A 20,644-nucleotide genomic window follows, 5' to 3' on the forward strand; every position below is an offset into this window, starting at 1 on the left:
ACAGAGTCTGGAGACGCCGTGGAGAACGTTCTGCTGCCTGCAACATTCTCCAGCATGACCGGTTTGGCGGTGGGTCAGTCATGGTGTGGGGTGGCATTTCTTTGGGGGGCCGCACAGCCCTCCATGTGCTCGCCAGAGGTAGCCTGACTGCCATTAGGTACCGAGATGAGATCCTCAGACCCCTTGTGAGACCATATGCTGGTGCGGTTGGCCCTGGGTTCCTCCTAATGCAAGACAATGCTAGACCTCATGTGGCTGGAGTGTGTCAGCAGTTCCTGCAAGAGGAAGGCATTGATGCTATGGACTGGCCCGCCCGTTCCCCAGACCTGAATCCAATTGAGCACATCTGGGACATCATGTCTCGCTCCATCCACCAACGCCACGTTGCACCACAGACTGTCCAGGAGTTGGCGGATGCTTTAGTCCAGGTCTGGGAGGAGATCCCTCAGGAGACCATCTGCCACCTCATCAGGAGCATGCCCAGGCGTTGTAGGGAGGTCATACAGGCACGTGGAGGCCACACACACTACTGAGCCTCATTTTGACTTGTTTTAAGGACATTACATCACTTTAATTTTGAGTGTGACTCCAAATCCAGACCTTCATGGGTTGATAAATTGGATTTCCATTGATTATTTTTGTGTGATTTTGTCAGCACATTCAACTATGTATTGAAAAAAGTATTTAATAAGATTATTTATTTCATTCAGATCTAGGATGTGTTGTTTAAGTGTTCCCTTTATTTTTTACCCAGATGGACGCTACAATCTATCTGCAATATTAAAGCTGATCTACCTCTTTTTTTTAAAGAGTAAGAAATAATGATACAAATTCTCATTTGGGTTGGTTTATGGAGTTGTGAAATCCATGTCTTCTACAAAGGGTAGGAAAGGTTGCCAGATATTATCAAATGTAATTGCATATCCCCTAACGGAGTAGCGTATTTTCTCTAGCTTGAGATGTTGCATAACTTTCTTTATCCAATGGTTAAAAGTAGGAGGAAACCGATACTTCCACTTAAATAGTAGAAGATGTCTAGCTAGAAGAGTAGTACATGCCAGCCTGTTGCCCATAGAACTGTTTAGAGGGGCCCCCTGTGGTGCCACTCCATAGAGCTGTTTAGAGGGGCCTCTCCATAGAACTGTTTAGAGGGGCCTCCTGTGGTGCCACTCCCAGTAATGCAATGAAGGCAGGTTTTATAGGTCTCTCCAGTAAAAAGTCTTTAAAAAAATGATATCCTGAAATCTGTCAATTTCGGGCATGTCCAAAACATGTGTAATAAAGTAGCAGGAGAATGCTTACATCAGTCACAAGTGGGATCTATTTCTGGTCTAATCTTGGATCATTTTGCCTTTGACCATGTCTTAGACATATATATGAACGATGTATTGTCTGAAGCATACTCTGCCAAGTTTCATCTGAAAGTTGTTCGCCTAAATCCTCTTCCCATTGATTCTTAAGATAATTCAGGGAATCCAGATTGTGTGAGTTTAATAACGTATAGATCAAGTTTATAACCCCTTTGAAATAAGGGTTCACTATACAAATAGAACCGAGAAGGGAGGTAGGTGGGCGTGATGGGATGTGACTAGAGTATGAAGATGCAATTGGAGATAAATAAAGATTTTGTCAGAAAGATAGGAATACATTGAAATAAGTATACAAACTTAGGTAATACATTCATTTTAACAGTGTTAATTCTAACGCCCAAAGAAAGAGAAAGTAAATCCCAGTGTTCAAGATCCTGTTGGCATTATAGAGATCTTTGAAATTGTGTGTGACCCAAATTCCAAAAAAGTAAAAGTAAAAGTCACCCAGTAAAATACTACTTCAAATCAAATCAAATTTTATTTGTCACATGCACCAAATACAACAGGTGTCGATCTTACAGTGAAATGCTTACTTACAGGCCCTTAGCCAACAATGCAGTTTAAAGAAAATACCATAAAAAAAGTAAGATATAAGAATAACAAATAATTAAAGAGCAGCAGTAAATAACAATAACAGAGTTTAGGTCAGTTAGGATCAACACTTTATTTTAAGAATGTGAAATGTCAGAATAATAGTAGAGAGAATGATTTATTTCAGCTTTTATTTCTTTCATCACATTCCCAGTGGGTCAGAAGTTTACACTCAATTCGTATTTGGTAACATTGCCTTTAAATTGTTTAACTTGGGTCAAACGTTTCGAGTGGCCTTCCACGTTTCGGGTGGCCTTGAAGGTAGGCCTTGAAATACATCTACAAGTACACCTCCAATTGACTCAAATTATGTCAATTAGCCTATCAGAAGCTTCTAAAGCCATGACATCATTTTCTAGAATTTTCCAAGCTGTTTAAAAGCACAGTCAACTTAGTGTAGGTAAACTTCTGACCCACTGGAATTGTGATACAGTGAATTATAAGTGAAATAATCTGTCTGTAAACAATTGTTGGAAAGATTACTTGTGTCATGCACAAAGTAGATGTCCTAACAGATTTGCCAAAACTATAGTTTGTTAACAAGAAACTTGTGGAGTGGTTGAAAAACGAGTTTTAATGACTCCAAACTACATGCATGTAAACTTCCGACTTCAACTGTATATACAGGGGGTACTGGTACAGAGTCAATGTGCGGGGGCACTGGTGTCGAGGTAATATGTACATGCAGATAGTTATTAAAGTGACCATGCATTCGGGTTGCACATTTTGGGGAATATTCAGAGGTGGAAACTTTCCGTGGGAATTGACGGGAATATATGGGAATTAACGGGAATATATGCAAATTAATATTAATACCATTTAAATGTAGATGTTTTTTTGCATTGGATATGTTTACCATATCATATGGAGACAGAAACATAAACCTTTTACCTTATCATAAGAAAACAATTGCAAATGATTAATTCCTTCCAATAGAAATAAAAACTATTTAGTTACGAATTTAACATTAAATGAGTGTGACTCTTCACATGGGATGATTTTACTGAACAACAGAAGAATATTGAATGATCGCCAATTATCCATCGCAGCTCCCAAAAACATGAAACAACTCCATTGTAAGATAAATGTCTTAAAATGAAACATGTATGGAAACAGGTGAAATAACACTCCTCAGTTATCATGCTCAAGCAAGCTAAAATCCACATGGTAGCAAAAACTAGCAGAAATTGTTAACAAGATAGAAATGATTTAAACACACTTTGCTGTAGGCTACTATTTACTAGTTAACAAAAAATCATGTATGTCATATAACATCTATTCACCCCACACATTATTGTAATAAACACTTACCAGAAAGCATGTAGTCCTTGGCTCAGACAGTGTAGTAGTATGGGCTCAATAGCATCTAATTAGTGTGCAAGATCTTGAGAATCAGCTGTACATGTGATGTAAGAGTGCACGGCACATGTGATGGAAGAATGCGCTGTGCATGCAGAGGGTTGCAATTCCATTGAATTGGGGATAGTTTAACCAAAATATTCCACAAGACCTAGAATTGCCTTATGTGTATCCCACAAAAAAGGTTCACTGTTATAAGCTAACTTTTTTGATGAATTTAAGCCATATTCCCCAAATTCCAGGGCTTAATTTCCACTGGAAATTTTTCTGAACATTTTCTGAAATTTACCGGAAAGTTTCCGACCCTTTGCAACCCTACCATGCCGAGATAATAATAGAGAGTAGCAGCTGTGTAGAGGGGGGCAAATAGTCTGGGTAGCAATTTGATTAGATTTTCAGGAGTCTTATGGCTTGGGGTTAGAAGCTGTTTAGAAGCCTCTTGGACCTAGACTTGGCGCTCCGCTACCGCTTGCCGTGCAGTAGCAGAGAGAACAGTCTATGACTAGGGTGGCTGGAGTCTGACAATTTTTAGGGCCTTCCTCTGACACTGCCTGGTATAGAGGTCCTGGATGGCAGGAAGCTTGGCCCCGGTGATGTACTGGGCTGTACGCACTACCCTCTGTAGTGTCTTGCGGTCAGAGGCTGAGCAGTTGCCATACCAGGCACTGATGCAACCTGTCAGGATGCTCTCGGTGGTGCAGCTGTAAAACCTTTTGAGGATCTGAGGACGCATGCCAAGTCTTTTCAGTCTCCTGAGGGGGAATAGGTTTTGTCTTGCCCTCTTCACGACTGTCTTGGTGTGCTTGAGTAAAAGTCTAAAATTATATGGTTTTAAATGTATACTTAATTATCAAAAGTAAATGGAATTGCTAAAAATGTACTTAAGTATCAAAAGTTAACGTATACATCTTTTTAACTTCCTTATATGAAGGAAACCAGATGGCATAATTGTAGGAATGTTTATTTTTGAATTTTTTTTACGGATAGCCAGGGGCACACTCCAACACTCAGACATAATTTACAAATGAATCATTTGTGTTTAGTTATCTACAGTCGTGGCTAAATGTTTTGAGAATGTCTGCTGTCTCAGTTTGTATGATGGCAATTTGCATATACTCCAGAATGTTATGAAGAGTGATCAGATGAATTGTAATTAATTGCAAAGTCCCTCTTTGCTATGCAAATGAACTGAATCACCACAAAACAATTCCACTGCATTTCAGCCCTGCCACAAAAGGACCAGCTGACATCATGTCAGTGATTCTCTCTTTAACACAGGTGTGAGTGTTGACGAGGACAAGGTTGGAGATCACTCTGTCATATTGATTGAGTTCGAATAACAGACTGGAAGCTTCAAAAGGAGGGTGGTGCTTGGAATCATTGTTCTTCCTCTGTCAATCATGGTTACCTGCAAGGAAACACATGCCGTCATCATTGCTTTGCACAAAAAGGGCTTCACGGGCAAGGATATTGCTGCCAGTAAGATTGCACCAAGAACTTGGATCATCAAGAACTTCAAGAAGAGCGATTCAATTGTTGTGAAGAAGGCTTCAGGTCGCCCAAGAAAGTCCAGCAAGCGCCAGGACCATCTCCTAAAGTTGATTCAGCTGCTGGATCGGGGCACCACCAGTACAGAGCTTGCTCAGGAATGGCAGCAGGCAGGTGTGAGTGCATCTGCATGCACAGTGAGGCAAAGACTTTTGGAGGATGGCCTGGTGTCAAGAAGGGCAGCATAGAAGCCACATCTCTCCAGGAAAAACATCAAGGACGTGAATAAGTGGTCTATACGTGAATAAGCTGTGTTTTTACTAATTAAAATGGCTGCTCCTCTAGTTGGAATTATATGATTGAACAATCCAGCCTCCTTTTAAACGAGAGTTGTCGAAAGTGCGGAGATGTGTCTCCTGAAGAAAGGTGATTTACATGAGAAAGATCCCTTTTACGTTTCACTGGGTGATTTAAAGATGTAACATTCCAGGTAGCAGAAGTGAGCAAGCAACCAGCTGCCCCTCTCATGATATTAGGCCTAGCCATATAAAGTCAGGTGGGAAAAGGATAGATGCCAGATTACATTAACAACTGATCGACTAAACATTTGTACAAAAATAGCAAATAAATAACCCAAAAGCTGAAGAATAAAAAACATAAACAAGCAATACTCTGAAGTCTGGTATGAAAAAGAAAACCCAATATGGTCATAGAACAAGCTAACCGCTAATCCCCATGTCACGGATCCCTCCGGAACCTTCATTACGCACACCTGTCCCCTATTCCCACTGATTAGTACTTGTACATGTGCTGTGTGTTTTTGGCTTTCGTGCCCTTATGGATTGCCCAGATGATTACAGGTCTCGTCCCGTGTGATAATCATCGTGCGCGTGTGTGATTTATTCGAGGTACTGCTCGCTCTTTTGTTTTGGGTTTCTACCCTGTGTTTTTGTTACGTGTTTGTTTGGTCTTCGTCCCCCTGCCTTTACACGACACACCATAATTTTGGCTTAATAAAAAACCCTATTATGCATTCCTGCACCTGTCTCCCTAATCATTCATGCCAACGTGACACCCCACGCAAAGATATCCATAGATATTAAAATGTTTAAACAAAGTTGGGATCCTTAACGTTAACAAAAATCCCTAACTGACAGTGCAGTTATCACAAAACATTATTTTCTGTGTTATAGACGAAAGGCTAAAAAGGCCTGAGAAAGTTGTGTAATTAAAAAACCCCAGAGAGGAACCAGAGAGGAACCAGAGAGGAAAAGGCGAACGTTAGGCTACTTTGGTGAATTTGCAAGGCATTCAAGACAAGACATTGCGAGATGCAGATCACCAAAACATATGAGCATGATTCTGCCTACCCCTCCTCTCTCTCCCTTGCTCTGGCCTGCCACCTCTCCTTGCTCTCCCTCGCGCTGGCCTTCCACCCCTCCTCTCTGTCCCTCACGCTGGCCTGCCACCCCTCCTCTCTGTCCCTCGCGCTGGCCTTCCACCCCTCGCAGCCTGCCTGCAGACCACTTTCTCCTAAAAAAGTACTTTAAAGTTTATTAAATACTGTGACCTAACAAGACATCTAGTAGAAATAAAACACATCTAGTTATCATACCATACAAAACTGCTGATCAGTGCTGTTTTCCATTTATTTTACTTATTTATTCATTTAGAAATGTGTGCAGCAGGATAAAATCTCTGGAGATTGACTGAATGTTTTGAAATGTTCTGGATAGGCTACCAATATATCCATCTAAAAATAAACATTGCCCGTATCTCAGCAACTAAAGCACAGTACTGAGAGAGAGAGAGACAGAGAGAGAGAGAGTCCCCTAAGCAAGCTGGTCCTGGGGCTCTGTTCACAAACCCAAACACACCCCACAGAGCCCCAGGACAGCAACACAATTAGACCCAACCAAATCATGAGAAAACAAAAAGATAATTACTTGACATTGGAAAGAATTAACAAAAAAACAGAGCAAACTAGAATGCTATTTGGCCCTAAACAGAGAGTACACAGTGGCAGAATACCTGACCACTGTGACTGACCCAAAGTTAAGGAAAGCTTTGACTAAGTACAGACTCAGTGAGCATAGCCTTGCTATTGCGAAAGGCAGCCGAAGGCAGAGCTGGCTCTGAAGAGAAGACAGGCTATGTGCACACTGCCCACAAAATGAGGTGGAAACTGAGCTGCACTTCCTTACCTCCTGCCCAATGTATGACCATATTAGAGACACATACTTCCCTGAGATTACACAGATCCACAAAGAATTTGAAAACGAACCCGATTTTGATTAACTTCCATATCTACTGGGTGAAATACCACTGTGTGCCATCACAGCAGCAAGATTTGTGACCTGTTTCCACAAGAAAAGATCAACCAGTGAAGAACAATCACCATTGTAAATACAACCCATATTTATGCTTATTTATTTTCCCTTTTGTACTTTAACCATTTGTACATTGTTACAACACTGTATATATACACATGATATAACATTTGTAATGTCTTGTAACGGGGTGCGTACTGGCGGCAGAGAAGTCAGGCGCAGGAGAGTGAAAACTGATCTACAACGGTGTCGTTTAATAAACATAAAAACCACCGTAAACAGAACAATCAATGAATGGGTCAAACAAAACCCGGTATCCACCAGCATAACGTACATAAGCACTACAAGAAACAATTCCGGACAAGGACATGGGGGGACCAGAGGGTTAAATACACAACATGTAATTGATGGAATTGAAACCAGGTGTGAGGGAAGACAAGACAAAACCAATGGAAAATGAAAGGTGGATCGGCGATGGCTAGAAGGCCGGTGACGTCGACCGCCGAACGCTGCCCGAAATAGGAGAGGGATCGACTTCGGCGGAAGTTGTGACAGTACCCCCCCCTTGATGCGTGGCTCCAGCAGTGCGCCGACACCGGCCTCGGGGGCGACCCGGAGGGCGAGGCGCAGGGCGATCCGGACGAAGACGGAAGAACTCCTGCAGCATTGAAGGGTCCAACACGTCCTCGACCGGAACCCAGCACCTCTCCTCCGGACCGCACCCCTCCCACTCCACGAGATACTGAAGGCCCCTCGCCCGGCGCCTCGAATCCAGTATGGAGCGAACGGAGTACGCCGGGGCCCCCCCGATATCTAGAGGGGGCGGAGGAACCTCCCACACCTCAGACTCCTGGAGAGGACCAGTCACCACCGGCCTGAGGAGAGACACATGGAACGAGGGGTTAATACGGTAATCGGGTGGAAGTTGTAACCTTGTTCACTCTCCTCAGGACTTTAAATGGCCCCACAAACCGCGGACCCAGCTTCCGGCAGGGCAGGTGCGAACACCGGGGCCACACTGCAGTGGCGATTTGTGTTCTCCTTTTGGCGCATCATGGCCTGCTGAAGGTGAACACAGACAGCTTCCCATGTCTCCTCCGCGCGCCTGAACCAGTCGTCCAGCGCAGGAACCTCGGTCTGACTCTGATGCCAAGGCACCAGAACCAGCTGGTACCCCAGTACGCATTGGAAGGGAGAGAGGTTAGTGGAGGAGTTTCGAAGCGAGTTCTGTGCCATCTCAGCCCAGGGCACGAACGCCGCCCACATCCCCGGCCGTTCCTGGCAATTGGACCGCAGAAACCAGCCCACATCCTGGTTTACTCTCTCCACCTGCCCATTACTCTCGGGGTGAAACCCTGAAGTAAGGCTGATCGAGACCCCAGACGTTCCATGAACGCCTTCCAGACCCTAGACGTGAACTGGGGACCTCGATCAGACACTATCCTCAGGCACCCCGTAGTGCCGGAAGACGTGTGTAAACAAGGCCTCCGCAGTCTGTAGGGCCGTAGGGAGACCCGGGCAGAGGGAGGAGACGACAGGACTTAGAGAAACAATCCACAACGACCAGGATCGCGGTGTTACCCTGTGAGAGTGGAAGATCGGTCAGAAAATCCACCGACAGGTGCGACCAAGGCCGTTGTGGAACAGGTAAGGGGTGTAGCTTACCTCTGGGCAGGTGCCTAGGAGCCTTACACTGGGCGCACACCGAGCAGGAGGAAACATAAACCCTCACGTCCTTAGCCAAGGTAGGCCACCAGTACCTCCCGCTCAAACAGCGCACTGTCCAACCGATCCCAAGATGACCAGAGGGGGGTGACGTGTGGGCCCAATAGATCAACCGGTCACGAACAGCAGATGGGACATACAGACGCCAGCAGGACACTGGATGGGAGCGGGCTCTGCACGTAACGCCTGCTCAATGTCCGTGTCCTGCTCCCACACTACCGGCGCCACCAGGCAGGGAGTATGGAAGTGGGATCCATGGGCCGCTCCTCTGTGTCATACAGCTGAGACAATGCGTCTGCCTTCACGTTCTGTGAGCCTGGTCTGTAGGAAAGGGTAAACACAACACGGGTGAAAAACGTGGCCCACCTTGCCTGGCGAGGGTCCAGTCTCCTCGCCAACCGGATGTACTCCAGATTACGGTGGTCAGTCCAGATGAGAAAAGGGTCTCTAGCCCCCTCAAGCCAATGTCTCCACGCCTTCAAGGCCTTGACGACAGCCAACAGCTCCCGGTCCCCCACGTCATAGTTTCGCTCCGCCGGGCTGAGCTTCTTCGAGAAGAAGGCACAGGGGCGGAGCTTCGGTGGCATACCCGAGTGTTGAGAGAGCACAGCTCCTATCCCAGCCTCTGACGCGTCCACCTCCACTATGAACGCCAAAGAGGGATCCGGATGGGCCAGCACGGGAGCCCAAGTAAACAGAGCCCTCAGTTGACTAAAAGCCCTGTCTGCCTCAGCTGACCACTGCAAGCGTACCGAGCCCCCCTTCAGCAGTGAGGTAATGGGAGCCGCTACCTGACCAAAACCCCGGATAAACCTCCGGTAGTAGTTGGCAAACCCTAAGAACCGCTGCACCTCCTTTACCGTGGTGGGAGTCGGCCAATTACGCACGGCTGAAATGCGGTCACTCTCCATCTCCACCCCTGAGGTGGAAATGCGATACCCTAGGAGGATACCCTAGGAAGAACAGGCATTTCTCAGCCTTGACGTACAGGTCATGCTCCAACAGGCGACCAAGCACCCTGCGCACCAAGGACACATGCTTGGCACGTGTAGCGGAGTATATCAAAATGTCATCAATATTCACCACTACACCCTGCCTGTGCAGGTCCCTGAAAATCTCATCTACAAAGGCTTGGAAGACTGATGGCGCATTCATCAACCCGTATGGCATGACGAGGTACTCATAGTGCCCTGAGGTGGTACTGAAAGCCGTCTTCCACTCGTCTTCCTCCCGGATACGCACCAGGTTGTTAACGCTCCTGAGATCTAGTTTGGTGAAGAAGTGCGCCCCGTGCATTGACTCAATCGCTGTGGCTATGAGCGGTAGCAGGTAACTATACCTCACAGTTGTCTGGTTCAGACCCCGATAGACAATACACGGGCGCAGACCTCCCTCCTTCACAAAAAAGAAACTTGAGGAGGCGGGTGAAGTGGAGGACCGAATGTACCCCTGACGCAGGGATTCAGAGACATATGTTTTCATAGCCTCCGTCTCCGCCTGTGAGAGGGGATACACGTGACTCCTGGGAAGTGCAGAGTCTACCAGGAGATTTATCGCACAATCGCCCCGCCAATGGGGTGGTAATTGAGTCGCCTTCTTTTTGGAGAAGGCGAGAGCCAAATCGGCATATACAGGGGGAATGCACACTGTGGAGACCTGGTCCGGACTCTCCACCGTAGTTGCACCAATGGAAACCCCTAAACACCTCCCCGAGCACTCTCGCGACCACCCCATGAGAGCCCTCTGTGGCCAAGAAACAGTGGAGTTATGACAAGCTAACCAGGGTAGGCCTAGCACCACGGGAAACGCAGGAGAGTCAATAAGGAAGAGACCAATTCTCTCCTTGTGACCCCCCTGCGTCACCATGCTCAGAGGAGCAGTGACCTCCCTAATCAACCCTGACCCTAATGGTCGACTATCTAAGGTGTGAATGGGGAAGGGCACAGCCACGGGAACAATGGGGATCACTAAACTATGGGCGAACGCTCTATCAATAAAATTCCCAGCCGCGCCTGAATCGACAAGCGTCTTATGCTGGGAATGTGGGGAAAACTCAGGGAAAGTGACATACACAAACATATGTGCAACAGAGGGCTCTGGGTGAGAATGGTGCCGCCTCACCTGGGTGACGCCAGAGCGCCCTGCCTGCTGCCTCGATACCTAGAGGAACCAACCCGGCACCGACTGGCAGTGTGACCTCTGCGGCCACCAGCTGGAACCCCCTCCGGTCTCCCTGCGCACCGCCCCTCCCAGCTCCATGGGTATCGGAGAGAGGGTGCATGGGGATGGAACCAACAGACCCCGATCTGAACGTCCACGGGTAGCCAGCAGGTTGTCCAGCCAGATGGACAAGTCCACCAGCTGGTCGAATGTGAGGGTGGTGTCTCTGCAGGCCAAATCCTGACGGACGTCCTCGCGCAGACTGCAGCAAAAATGGTCGATCAGGGCCCTGTCGTTCCATCCCGCGCCGGCAGCCAGGGTCCGAAACTCCAAGGCGAACTCCTCTGTGCTCCTCGTCCCCTGCCTCAGATGGAAGAGGCGCTCACCCGCCACCCACCCGGGCGGGTGGTCGAAGACTGCGGCGTTGGACCAATTTGAGGAGTTCACCCGCCGGGTGAACTCCAAGGCGAACTCCTCTGTGCTCCTCGTCCCCTGCCTCAGATGGAAGAGGCGCTCACCCGCCACCCACCCGGGCGGGTTGTCGAAGACTGCGGCGTTGGACCAATTTGAGGAGTTCACCCGCCGGGTGAACTCCTCAAATTGGTCCAACGCCGCATCTCCCTCTCTCCACACGGCGTTGGCCCACTCCAGGGCTTTCCTGGTGAGGCACGAGACGAGGGCGGACACTCTCTCACGGCCCGAAGGAGCCGGGTGGATGGTTGCCAGGTACAAGTCCAGTTGTAATAGGAACCCCTGGCAGTTCGCAGTCCTCCCATTGTATTCCTGGGGCAGGGAGAGGCGAATCCCACTGGGACCAGGAGAAGGAGGAGTGCTTAGTGGAGACCCTGGTTGTGCTGGTGGAGGCGATGGGAGAACTACCTGTCTCTCCCAGTGGTCCATTGTCTGGACAACGCGGTCCATGGCAGTGCCAAGATGGTGGAGCAGTGCTGCGTGCTCCCGGACGCGCTCCTCCACCCCTATACCCGGGGTACCTGCTCCTGCTGACTCCATAGGTTTGGTCCAGAATTCTGTAACAGGGTGCATACTGGCGGCAGAGAAGTCAGGCGCAGAAGAGCAAAAACTGATCTACAACGGTGTCGTTTAATAAACATAAAAACCACCGTAAACAGAACAATCAATGAATGGGTCAAACAAAATCCGGTATCCACCAGCACAACGTACACAAGCACTACAAGAAAAATTCCGGATAAGGACATGGGGGGAACAGAGGGTTAAATACACAATATGTAATTGATGTAATTGAAACCAGGTGTGAGGGAAGACAAGACAAAACCAATGGAAAATGCAAGGTGGATCGGCGATGGCTAGAAGGCCGGTGACGTCGACCGCCGAACGCTGCCCGAACTAGGAGATGGACCGACTTCGGCGGAAGTCGTTCCATTCTTTTGGAACTTCTGTAAGTGTAATGTTTACTGTTCATTTTTATTGTTTATTTCACTTTTGTATATTATCTAATTCACTTACTTTAGCAATGTTAACATATGTTTCCCATGACAATAAAGCCCTTAAATTGAATTGAGTGTGAGAGACATGGTCCATTTAAAATGCATTACATTTTTGTGATTTGGCCGCAGCGGACACTCTTAGCCAGAACAACGTACAAAATAAGTGCTGAATAACTACCCACAAATGGTAATCTTTGGCAAACCAAGTAATCTGTACAAATTAATACTTTGTGCATTTTTATGTATGTAAAAGCTTTTGCCAATATGAAATGGGTCTGGGACTGAGGTGGGAACAGTTAGCTGAATCAGAAGTAATTGTGCCCTAGGTGGATGTTAGCTGCAGTAAATTTAGTGAGTCAAGACTTATTATACTTCAAAGCACCAGCGAGAGAGAGAAAGAGTTGACTACAAAAAATGGCACCAAAGTAGCTAGGCCTATAGTTATGTCACGTCCTGACCATAGAAAGCTGTTATTTTCTATGGTAGAGTAGGTCAGGGCGTGACAGGGGGGGTTTCTAGTTTAGTTTTTCTATGTTGTTATGTTCTAGTTTTGTATTTCTATGTTGGGTTTTGTTTGGGATGATCTCCAATTAGAGGCAGCTGGTCATCGTTGTCTCTAATTGGAGATCATACTTAAGTAGGTGTTTTTCCCACCTGGGTTTGTGGGAGATTGTTTTTGAGTTAGTGTATGTTTCACCTCTGCGTCACGGTTGGTTGTTTCACAGTTTAATAATAAAATATGTGGAACGATAATCATGCTGCACTTTGGTCCGCTTCATCCTACGACAACAGTGACAGAATCTCCCACCACCAAAGGACCAAGCAGCGTGGAATGGACCAGTGGACTTGGGAGGAGATACTGGATGGGAAAGGACCCTGGAGGCAGGCTGGGGAGTATCGACTTCCTGAAGAGGAGATTGAGGCAGCGAAAGCGGAGCAGCGATATTACGAGGCACTATACCAACCACGAGGCAAGTGCGAGAGGCAGCCCCAAAAATATTTTGGGGGGGGCACACGGGGAAATTAGCAGAGTCAGGGTGGAGACCTGAGCCAACTCCCAGTGCTTACCGTGGGGAGCAAGTGACGAAGCAAGCACCGTGTTGTGCGGTGATGCGCACTATGTCGCCAGTGCGAATTCACAGCCCGGTGCGATCTGTGCCCGCGCCCCGCATTTGTCGAGCTAGGTTGAGCATTCAGCCAGGAAGGGTTGTGCCAGCTCAGCACTCCTGGTCTCCAGTTCGCCTTCTCGGTCCAGGATATCCTGCGACGGCTCTGCGCACTGTGTCGCCAGTGCGTATTCACAGCCCAGTGCGTCCTGTGCCAGCGCCCCGCGTTTGCCGGGCGAAAGTAAGCATCCAGCCAGAACGGGTTGTGCCAGCTCTACACTCGAGACCTCCAGTGCGCCTCCACGGCCCAGTATATCCTGTGCCTGCCCCACGTACCCGGCCTCCAGTGAGTCTATCCAGCCTGGTATGCCCTGTGCCTGCTCCTCGCACTTCCCTGAGGAGCGTGTCACCAGTCTGGCGCCACCTGTGCCAGCCCCACGCATCAGGCCTCCAGTGCGCATTCCCAGTCCGGAACCTCCGGCGGCGGCCCGCAGTCCGGAACCTCTGGTGATGATCCACGGTCCGGGTCCTTTGGCGACGATCCAGGGTCCGGTGACACAAAAGCAGAGGGATTAGCGGGCGGAGCGGGGGTTACGCCCCGAACTGGAGCCGCCTCCTCTGCTGGAGGATCCGCGGGATAAGAAGGTTCTCACTTAAGTAGGTGTTTATATTCTGAATGGAGTTGTTGTTGTTTGAACTTAAGTAGGTGTTTATCCCACCTGGGTTTGTGGGAGATTGTTTTTGAGTTAGTGTTAGTGTATGTTTCACCTCTGCGTCACGGTTTGTTGTTTTTGTTCTTTAGTTTATTTGTATGTATTGCATAGTTTCACAGTTTAATAATAAAATATGTGGAACGATAATCACGCTGCACTTTGGTCCGCTTCATCCTACGACAACCGTGACAAGTTATCTTAGGTTTGTGGCGTCTGTCTTCGGAGTCATTATTTAGTCAATAGTGCAAAATGTCATTATGCATCATGAAATGAATGAAATAAACATACCAACTGGTGGCTGTACTCTCAGTGCCTTCATAACAGCCTGCTGTATCCCTATCTAAGATGGCCTTTTGATAGCAGACTTGGAGCTTAGTCACACAAAACATTTCACAACGAGCAGAAGTCTTGTTTTGTTCTGATAGTTCATTTTCCAAGCTCGGGTTTAATAGTGTTATTTAATACGGCCTCGATCATCATCACGGCAACGTAGACATACTATAATAAAGGCACACAAACACACACACACAAACACACACACACAAACACAAAGGCCACCAGATGTTGTTTTCATAAAAAATCATTTGGCTGATAAAAGAATCTGAGTCACTTTTTGTTTGGTAGCCTTATCGTATTACATTAAGATGAAGCTAAACCACTAGGGGAAAACACTGTGTGTGTGTGTGTGTGTGTGTGTGTGTGTGTGTGTGTGTGTGTGTGTGCGCATGTCACCAAACCACTACAATCGAAACCCTGCTGTGTGTTCTGAAAGAGCACAACTTGAAAGTTCCAGTTGTGGTTAACAGAATTACAGCAGACTGCCGATCATAGAGATAGTATTTATCTCTAGGGAAATCTAAGTGAATTAAATAGTAATATAGTGGTAATTCTTGAGATCATTCATGTTTAATAATATGACCAACTCCTCTCAGGTATACCTAAATAACTAAAAATAATCAGGTCCTTGAAGTTGGAGACGCCCTTTCTAGACTCCCTAGACTTGACCTGTGTCTGTAACGGCCCTATGGGCCCTGGTCAAAAGTAGTGCACTACAGGTAACAGGGTGCTATTTGGTGAGTAGCCCAGGTCTAATGTTCTCTAGGTAGTAGCCCAGGTCTAATGTTCTCTAGGTAGTAGTCTAGGTCTAATGTTCTCTAGGTAGTAGTCCAGGGGTCTAATGTTCTCTAGGTAGTAGTCCAGGGGTCTAATGTTCTCTAGGTAGTAGTCCAGGTCTAATGTTCTCTAGGTAGTAGTCCAGGGGTCTAATGTTCTCTAGGTAGTAGTCCAGGTCTAATGTTCTCTAGGTAGTAGTCCAGGTCTAACGTTCTCTAGGTAGTAGTCCAGGTCTAACGTTCTCTAGGTAGTAGTCCAGGTCTAACGTTCTCTAGGTAGTAGTCCAGGTCTCAATGTTCTCTAGGTAGTAGTCCAGGTCTAACGTTCTCTAGGTAGTAGTCCAGGTCTAACGTTCTCTAGGTAGTAGTCCAGGTCTAACGTTCTCTAGGTAGTAGTCCAGGTCTAATGTTCTCTAGGTAGTAGTCCAGGTCTAATGTTCTCTAGGTAGTAGTCCAGGGGTCTAATGTTCTCTAGGTAGTAGTCCAGGGGTCTAATGTTCTCTAGGTAGTAGTCCAGGGGTCTAATGTTCTCTAGGTAGTAGTCCAGGGGTCTAATGTTCTCTAGGTAGTAGTCCAGGGGTCTAATGTTCTCTAGGTAGTAGTCCAGGCAGGTCTAACGTTCTCTAGGTAGTAGTCCAGGTCTAATGTTCTCTAGGTAGTAGTCCAGGTCTAATGTTCTCTAGGTAGTAGTCCAGGTCTAACGTTCTCTAGGTAGTAGTCCAGGTCTAACGTTCTCTAGGTAGTAGTCCAGGTCTAACGTTCTCTAGGTAGTAGTCCAGGTCTAACGTTCTCTAGGTAGTAGTCCAGGTCTAATGTTCTCTAGGTAGTAGTCCAGGTCTAATGTTCTCTAGGTAGTAGTCCAGGTCTAATGTTCTCTAGGTAGTAGTCCAGGGGTCTAATGTTCTCTAGGTAGTAGTCCAGGGGTCTAATGTTCTCTAGGTAGTAGTCCAGGGGTCTAATGTTCTCTAGGTAGTAGTCCAGGTCTAATGTTCTCTAGGTAGTAGTCCAGTTCTAATGTTCTCTAGGTAGTAGTCCAGGTCTAATGTTCTCTAGGTAGTAGTCCAGGGGTCTAATGTTCTCTAGGTAGTAGTCCAGGTCTAATGTTCTCTAGGTAGTAGTCCAGGGGTCTAATGTACTCTAGGTAGTAGTCCAGGGGTCTAATGTTCTCTAGGTAGTAGTCCAGGTCTAATGTTCTCTAGGTAGTAGTCCAGTTCTAATGTTCTCTAGGTAGTAGTCCAGGTCTAATGTTCTCTAGGTAGTAGTCCAGGGGTCTAATGTTCTCTAGGTAGTAGTCCAGGGGTCTAATGTTCTCTAGGTAGTAGTCCAGGTCTAATGTTCTCTAGGTAGTAGTCCAGGGGTCTAATGTACTCTAGGTAGTAGTCCAGGGGTCTAATGTACTCTAGGTAGTAGTCCAGGGGTCTAATGTACTCTAGGTAATAGTCCAGGTCTAACGTTCTCTAGGTAGTAGTCCAGGTCTAATGTTCTCTAGGTAGTAGTCCAGGTCTAATGTTCTCTAGGTAGTAGTCCAGGTCTAATGTTCTCTAGGTAGTAGTCCAGGTCTAATGTTCTCTAGGTAGTAGTCCAGGGGTCTAATGTTCTCTAGGTAGTAGTCCAGGTCTAATGTTCTCTAGGTAGTAGTCCAGGTCTAATGTTCTCTAGGTAGTAGTCCAGGTCTAATGTTCTCTAGGTAGTAGTCCAGGGGTCTAATGTTCTCTAGGTAGTAGTCCAGGTCTAATGTTCTCTAGGTAGTAGTCCAGGTCTAATGTTCTCTAGGTAGTAGTCCAGGTCTAATGTTCTCTAGGTAGTAGTCCAGGGGTCTAATGTTCTCTAGGTAGTAGTCCAGGTCTAATGTTCTCTAGGTAGTAGTCCAGGTCTAATGTTCTCTAGGTAGTAGTCCAGGTCTAATGTTCTCTAGGTAGTAGTCCAGGTCTAATGTTCTCTAGGTAGTAGTCCAGGTCTAAATGTTCTCTAGGTAGTAGTCCAGGTCTGAATAAGGAAGTTGGCTGGGCAGGTCTCATCTTTCAGAGACTGAGGAGAACTGCCTGACCCAGCCAGGTGTGTGTGTGTGTGTGTGTGTTAACCCAGCACACCAGGGGGTGTATTCTACTCAGTGAGATGAATAGTTCAAACTTCAAAATGTACATTGCAGATAGAAATGTACGTAGAAATGTAATGACTAGAGCTGGCATGGTACCTGTTCCCTATTCTACATTCATGTTTGTTGAAGACATTTCTATCTGAGCGTTCTGTAATGTTTTCCCATTCCTGAACAGGCCCCATATGGTTCTTAGAAAGCATAGACCAAATACTAATTTAGGCACACACACCAGAGGAGGCTGGTGGGATGAGCTATAGGAGGACGGGCTCATTGTAATGGCTGGAATGGAATAAAAGGAACGGTATCAAACACATAGAAACCACATTTGACTCTGTTCCATTTATTCTGTAATTGGGGGATCTGAATCTCGATTGGCTTACTCCTTTGTCTGATCGTCTTAAATCAGCATGTATTGATCTGAACTTAGTCCAACTGATTTCTGAGCCCACTCGTTTCAATGTAAACAACTCTGATTGATTTCATACTTACAAATAACCCTCATAAATACTCAACTAGTGGTGTATTTGCTATGGACCTCAGTGATCACTGTCCCATAGTCTGTCAGAAACACAAAGTTGCCTAAAACTAAACCACACCTTATCACTAAGAAACACTTTAAACACTTCCATGAGCAAGGGTTCTGACATGACCTTCACCATTCTAACATGCTCTTGAACCCTTTTCTAGTATGTTTATCTCTGTATCTGATAAACATGCTCCTATGAAGAGATGAAGAATGAAAGATAGAGCCAACCCACGGTTCACACCTGAACATGCTGAGTTCATTCAGCAAAAGAACAGACCTTGGTCTGAAGCCAGACACACTGGTAGCTCTACTGACTGGCTCACCTTCAGACACTTACAATCAAATGTACTGCTTCCATAGAAAGGGCTAAGTCATTAGTTCCATTTCTGACCATGTGTGTGTGCTGTTTATCTGAGGCCGGAGAAAGGGGCTGAAGTGAAGCTGACGGCTGTGGTCTCCTCTTTCCTCTCTGTATTGGCAGAGCTGAGGAGACCCTGGCATGCTGTGAGGCGCTCTGTGTGTGTGTGTGTGTGTGTGTGTGTGTTTGTGTTTGAGGTGTTGGACGCTGGCTAGCTGTCTGAGCATTGTGCAACAAAAGGCCATTCTTACCAGAGGGAGGTAGGGAGAGAGGGATAGAGAGAGGGAGGGAGCCGAGGAGTCTCCAGGCCGGATTGAGGAGCTGCCGAGCCCCGCCAGACAGAGCCCTGGAAGAACAAGAAAACCAGAGGAGAAATATCAGATTCTATTATACACACTGGTGCCTGGGCTCATCAAGACTATATGTCTCTTAATCAATCATAACAGTGTTTACATTCAAATACGTACAAAGAGGTAGATGTTTGTGGTGCTATAATCCAAAACAATGTCCATGGATAGGCCTAATCCTCAACAAGGGATTAAAGCACATGCATAAACAAATACATGTACTACCAAGCAAATAGTTTTAGAACATTTTTCAAAAACAATACATTAGGGACAGCGAGGATGGAAAGGCTTTGGAAAGATCTCCATTTAAGGGAGGAAAGCATTGGCCGTTTTCATTGAACTCTACACTATCACACACAAAAATACACACAGTCTAATGAATTGGGCCGCTGCAAGTACTGACCCTTTAAACGTTCTACTGTTTGAGTACTGGCACCTTTTTTCATTCCACTTCAAGCACTGGGTAACAGTAACACGTATGAAGGCCCTGCAACTACGAGGCTTTAAAAAGACTATATGAAGACATATGTGCAGTGACACGCTGGATGTGTGGAGTAGGAGGGAGGAGCCAGGTGCAGAAGCAGAGGGTTGAAGCTCTCAGACATGCTTTACGACATCATTAACCTCTGGTGTTGAACATATATAATCAGAAATACTTCTGCAGAAAGAAAAGGAGGAGGAGGGGAGCAGACTAAAGGTCTTCATGGAACCACCTGTTCCTGAATACCCCGAAACCCGATTTCGGACCCAAGCGTGTTCTAAATAATGTCACGGTAGGGGTTGGATCTGGTATATTGTCACAGGACCTCAGGTATGTGTAATTTTAACTGACTTGTCCGGGAGGACCCGTACAGATCCTAATGTGACTGCTGCAGTAGAAAGAGAGAGAAATTGTATAATTTATGCTGCTACTCCGTGCTTTTCACGAGAGTGGAGCGTGTAGCTTGTTGATGACCAATCATAAGTCATCAAAGCGGCAATAAGCTACAGTCAGAGTCTCTGTGTGGCAAAAGTTAGGAGATATCTAATCAATGGAAAATGGAATTAAAATGATGGAATAACATTTAAAGGAGAAGGACAGGCTACAGCAACCAAGAGCCAACAGGTAGGCTGCTACTTAATATTCTGAATGGAGTTGTTGTTGTTTGTAACTGTGTAGGACGCGAAAGTGCATGCAGCCTCAATTAGCATAGCTAGCTAGCTTTTCCCGGTTTGATCCAGTCAAGACAGGTACTTTGTAATCATATTGGATGATAAATAACCTAGCTATGTCAGCTATTAGTCTACTATAGCGCGAGTCAGCATGGTTGGTTGCTGTCTCTCATCTCTCCCTCCCACCTCCCCATGTCACTCACAGTAGCCTAAACACACAGCACAACCCCTGCTAGAGTGTCCGGGTTAATAAAGTAGCTTAAAAATGTAGTTTTCTGCTGCTTCCCTCACTCAGATCGGACCGTGTCTGGATCCGACCAGGCCTATACAGAATGGGTCTAGTTGTCTTCTAGTCCGTTTAGAACGGGTCTCTATGTTTGAAAGTGATTATTTATGCATATTAGTTCCGGATGGTCCATTTCGGAATGGGTCCAACATCTTGGACTCGTGAAGTCCTCTAGATCAGATCCCACAACAACCTCTTCCCTTCTTCTTTCTTTTTCACTAGGGCCTGTCTGCCTCTCCCTCACTCTCTCTCCCACTATCCCTCCTTCCCTCACCTTCCCCTCTCTTTCTCTCTCTCCTCTCTCTCTTATGACTCAGTATTTCTCTGCAAGTCATGTCTGATCTAGGGCTGGGCGATATGGCCTAAAAATCATATCTCAATTTTTTCAAACTTCTGGAAGATTCACAATATATATGTAGATTTTCATAATGTTTTCTGTTTGTTGTACAATTAAAGG

The 20,644-nt window shown here is 46.4% G+C and overlaps 1 protein-coding gene across 7 annotated transcripts in view; it reads right to left on the minus strand.

Annotated features, from left to right (window-relative positions):
* The window catches only part of LOC106588669 (thyroid hormone receptor beta), a 145,382-nt gene that overhangs the window by 63,973 nt on the left and 60,765 nt on the right, over nucleotides 1-20,644 (minus strand). For all 7 annotated transcript variants that reach the window (XM_014177883.3, XM_014177887.3, XM_014177886.3 and 4 more), the window contains exon 2: nucleotides 18,654-18,748. The gene's annotated coding sequence lies outside the window, so the exon portion shown is untranslated. The remainder of the gene's footprint in view (nucleotides 1-18,653; nucleotides 18,749-20,644) is intronic.

This window comes from Salmo salar, chromosome 27 (assembly GCF_965601325.2).
Source record: "Salmo salar chromosome 27, fSalSal1, whole genome shotgun sequence".
In the NCBI taxonomy this organism is placed as follows: Eukaryota; Metazoa; Chordata; class Actinopteri; order Salmoniformes; family Salmonidae; genus Salmo; species Salmo salar.